This window comes from Opisthorchis viverrini, assembly GCF_000715545.1.
Source record: "Opisthorchis viverrini unplaced genomic scaffold opera_v5_436, whole genome shotgun sequence".
NCBI lineage: Eukaryota > Metazoa > Platyhelminthes > Trematoda > Opisthorchiida > Opisthorchiidae > Opisthorchis > Opisthorchis viverrini.
Genome location: NW_008752099.1, coordinates 97708 through 102951, shown reverse-complemented (window position 1 = coordinate 102951; position 5244 = coordinate 97708).

The following is a 5244-nucleotide window of genomic DNA, read 5'->3' as shown; positions in this document are numbered from 1 at the left end:
AAGTTATTTATTCAGTAGCCAGACCACTACACTTCTACCCGAGTCTCCGAATCCGTTTCGTTCTTGTCGCCCAGTGGCAGCCGTTCAGCTGGAAGGCAAAAATGAAGAAAGGCAAAATTCTAAGTTCTCAGCGAACGGTAGTAAGAGTTCCACCGCGAGGGTTCGCATAAATACGTGTCTAATGGAGCTTAAAGCGAGGTTTTAAATGGAGCGTGGAGGTGGAACGTCGGAGATTGTTCAGCGCAGCTATCAACCGAAATGAGTAAACATTTTTCCCCATGAAAGTGTGCGTTCCGAGCTTGAAAATCTTACCATGTCGCCGCCTCGCGTTTGCTTGGGCATACGCGAAAAACCTGTGGGCAAAACCTTGTTTAAGCAGGGCTTAAGTAAGTATTGATCTCCTTGGAATCGACGATGCTCCAGAGGAAAGAGGCGGGCACCGCGAGACGCGTAACATAGTTCACGGATTTAAGGTCGGCAACCATTTTCGTAGCAGCTCGCTGGACTGATGGTTACGTCCTTCGTGCGTTCTGAGTAGACGATTCGGTTGGCATATTCAAAAAGCTGTCTGACATAGACCTCACACAGTTCTTGGAAGTCCTTGCGAGTAATACGGGAGAAGGTGCACCGAATCATCCGTAGGACAGCGAATGTCTTTTGGGCCGCTTTCTTATTGTACAGTAAAAGGGACACACTTGAAGAGATTCATATACCCAAATATTTTTTGCATATAGCCTCGTGATGTCTTCTGGTTCATTCTCCCAGAGTCCTCTCACCAAGTCTCTTCAAGTGATATCTCCATGTGCTTTTCGTCATTCAGAGGAACGTGCCAGTCCAGAGACCACTGCTTTGCAGTGTATACATGCATTTGTTGAGCACTGGCTCCGGAGCTCAGGATTTCAAGTCGTCCTTAAAAAGTAGACATGGACTTGAAAGGACATCTAGAAAACCGTTGACGTATATCAGAAACAGCACTGGTCCAAAAACGGAGCCATGAGGAACTTCCATGCAGGCCGGCGTTGGAGGAGCGCACATTGTACCTAATTTAACACAAAATTTTGTGTCTGGTGGGAACGCCTTGATTCACTATGATTTTTTCATTTAAATCCCGTCTGACTCGAGATTTTGGCGCAGCTTGGCGTGTGGGACTCGATCTGATGCCTTTTAGAAGTCGAAAAATATGGCGTCCGATGAGAGGCCCTCTTCCTTACCTTGGGTTAAGCTGTCCATAAATGCGAACGTATACGTCATCGAAAAACAGTTTGAGAGCAATCCGTGTTGAATTGGAGACATCAGGTTTTTGAAAGTAAGTTTCCCTATGATTGCTCGCTTCAGTATGCGTTCTACCATCTTATACTCCATGTTTGCGGAGCTCACGGGCCTGTAGCTGCCGGGTGATATTCGGTTACCAGTTTTGCCTATTGGTGAGAGTCGTTTACTTTCAAGCAGAGAAATGATGGCCTTCATCAACCGACCAACGAAACACTAGGTAAAAATTAGCGAAATGCACTCAGACAAACGCAAACATGCATGCAAACAAATTCGGCTTTGCGAGAGACTCTTCTGGAACCAAGCTGAATCTCCCGTATGTGACGTTTTCAGGCAATGTTTTGCCAGTGTGAACGACGTTTCTACCAAGATCCTTGAATGGACTTTGTCGGACTTCAACACTCAGAACGGGTTGATCTTGTGAGAGAGTTGAGGAAGATCCTCTACCATGAAGGCCAAGTCGGTTATAGGCCGTGCGTAGTTACGGCTTGACATGATTGGATGTGACAAGGAGGTTGGAGTTTGTTATAGACCTGCATAGCGTTCTCCGGAGGCCTCAGATACATATAATGGGTCGCCTGTGGAATCCTAGTTCCCGTCCGTCAAGGAGAATGCGGATTGCTCGTTTCTGAGGCGGTCTCACGTATTTGAACAGCACTTTCCAGGTGGGGTCTAGAATGACGACTTGTTTTCGTGTGTCCGTAGCGGATTTTTGATTTAACGAGGAACTTCCATGCAGGCCGGCGTTGGAGGAGCGCACATTGTACCTAATTTAACACAAAATTTTGTGTCTGGTGGGAACGCCTTGATTCACTATGATTTTTTCATTTAAATCCCGTCTGACTCGAGATTTTGGCGCAGCTTGGCGTGTGGGACTCGATCTGATGCCTTTTAGAAGTCGAAAAATATGGCGTCCGATGAGAGGCCCTTTTCCTTACCTGGGGTTAAGCTGTCCATAAATGCGAACGTATACGTCATCGAAAAACAGTTTGAGAGCAATCCGTGTTGAATTGGAGACATCAGGTTTTTGAAAGTAAGTTTCCCTATGATTGCTCGCTTCAGTATGCGTTCTACCATCTTATACTCCATGTTTGCGGAGCTCACGGGCCTGTAGCTGCCGGGTGATATTCGGTTACCAGTTTTGCCTATTGGTGAGAGTCGTTTACTTTCAAGCAGAGAAATGATGGCCTTCATCAACCGACCAACGAAACACTAGGTAAAAATTAGCGAAATGCACTCAGACAAACGCAAACATGCATGCAAACAAATTCGGCTTTGCGAGAGACTCTTCTGGAACCAAGCTGAATCTCCCGTATGTGACGTTTTCAGGCAATGTTTTGCCAGTGTGAACGACGTTTCTACCAAGATCCTTGAATGGACTTTGTCGGACTTCAACACTCAGAACGGGTTGATCTTGTGAGAGAGTTGAGGAAGATCCTCTACCATGAAGGCCAAGTCGGTTATAGGCCGTGCGTAGTTACGGCTTGACATGATTGGATGTGACAAGGAGGTTGGAGTTTGTTATAGACCTGCATAGCGTTCTCCGGAGGCCTCAGATACATATAATGGGTCGCCTGTGGAATCCTAGTTCCCGTCCGTCAAGGAGAATGCGGATTGCTCGTTTCTGAGGCGGTCTCACGTATTTGAACAGCACTTTCCAGGTGGGGTCTAGAATGACGACTTGTTTTCGTGTGTCCGTAGCGGATTTTTGATTTAACGAGGTTACGCATTTTACGAAATGCCAGCTCAGCTTAGGTATATCTTTTTGAAAAATAGTTGAGAACCCTGTTCCGGAGGACGCCGAATCCTCCTGGGTGGCTCGTAGATGATCGAACTGTGTGTTGCCTTTCTGGGAGAGACAACGAACCAGCCTCGTGAACCTTGTGGACAATGGCCCTATATAGGTCTTCCAGTGAAGCTGATCCCATTTCAACTTGTCAAAAAAGATGGGCACTTATCGAAAGTCTGCACAGCGGAAGTTTTGATTTCATGTTTTAGGTTGAGGATTTCTGGCCCAAAAGCAGATGAAATCGAGCGTCAGCTTACAGTGGTCTCTATGTCCCAGGTGAGCGTCGCTGCACAACGTCCACTTAATCTGACGCATTGAAGCTCCATCCAGAAGGGACTTGGTAGCGTTGAAATAACCTTCTGGAAAGTGACTAGTAAAGTTGTAGTTCGAGGAGAGTTGCCCAAGGGTTCCTATGAGGAATTGGTCCCCACCCGGAGGACTCTAGCGGCAGCGTTAGGCCACATCAAGGAGGAGAGAATAGGACCCGCGCAGCGGGATTTGAATCCGCATTCATCGCAGAAACGTGCAGGAGTGGTACTGGAGAGTACAATCTGGATGGACAGGGTTACATGCAATTACAAAGCAACCCAGCAAACCCTCTCCTATTTTGATTCACCCTAAAAAACAGAGTAGCCATCCAACCAAATCTCCCCAGTAGCGACATCTTGTATGAGCCAAGTCTCTGTGGGTGCGACTGTGGACCGCTTCACATCCCAAAAATTGTTGGAAAGGCTGGGGAAGTTTGTGAAATAGCACTCCAACCTCCGATGGCGGGGAGTGGAGAGGTGTGTACTCGGAGAGGTTAACAGGTTTAATTGCTGTGCGTCGGAGTTGAGTCCAAAGGAGCCTCATGTCTTGATGGTTCTGAAGCCTGCTTTTCATTTGCAGGTTTTTTGCCAAGTAGGAGCCAGGTTTACGCAGACATTCTACCTTCTGGGAGATGAAGAATTTCCTTTCTAGTCGAAAATTTCGACCACTGCTACTTGTAGCTCTTTCACTAACAGCATTTGAACGATGACATTAGCTGTTGTTTGGGGGTTTGGAGCAAACATGCGGCTTTTGATTTCTTAGGAATTTTGGGCGCCATGATCGATAAGAAATGTCTTTGAAGCCGTGATCTTTGGGTGCCAGCACAATGAAGTATAACTTTTGATGGCGCTTTAGTGAGGCTGGCTTTCGCAGTGGACTGCGCCTCGAAGCTAGCAAGCAATCTTTATTATTTGGCGAGTTTTATTGCTTTGTTTGAATTTAGTTGCCTTTCTTTTTTGTTTGTGTGGACTCCGGAGTCGGCCGCGATTAGAGTAGCCAACTGGGTGTAAAAAGGATTTTCTGGTTCGCAGTGGTCAGTTTTGTGTCTCTGACTTTCAGGGTCCTAGGTGACGATCTTGTGCACAATCAAAGAATCCCTTTTTGAACGAATGGAGCTGGATGTTAGCAGTTTCACATTAATAGTAAAAATGTTTATTCCCAGCTTGTGGGTGGCATACTGTTGGAATGATCATGCGTTTACAGTCAGAGTAAAGCACGACTGGGGAATTTTGCGGGTGCTGTGGATTATGCGAAAAAAATAAAATGTCATAAATGTTGGGCAATACTCGATGAAGACTTGACCACGCATAAACCGGTAGGGGAAAGGGAACACAGTTATCAGGAGTTTATTACTTTTGGGGGGAACATATCAAGCTCAAACAAGATTGAATGGTTAAAGTTTGATGGTGGCGGGCGAAAAACTGGAATCTTGCTTGGTGCATGATGAGAAAACCTCAAACTACGAGAAACGGTGAATTGGAAGAACGAATCTGGTGCAATAGCTGAATCGACACGATCTGGCCGGTCAATGTGAATTGAAGTATTGAACCATCTATGAGGCCTGTCGGCCTTGGACTGTTTGACTTATTGCTAGGATGACAAAAAGCGTAGTGCGGATGGTGAAGTGGGTAGTCATAAGTACGACTAAATCGTAGAAGGAATTTCCTAGTCATGATGTACATCGAAACTGTAGAGGCACACTGATGTCACCGCTGTAGTGGGTTCTAGTGCAAAAGTTCCTTGGGGAAGGGGTCTGGTGCTAACGCAAAAGACAAAACGCGAACTGCGCAGAAAAAGAGTGACTTTGATAAGTACAAAATGATAGCCAAACAGATGTCTATATCCGAATGAAAGTTTCAGTGGTTTCCAATGAACCG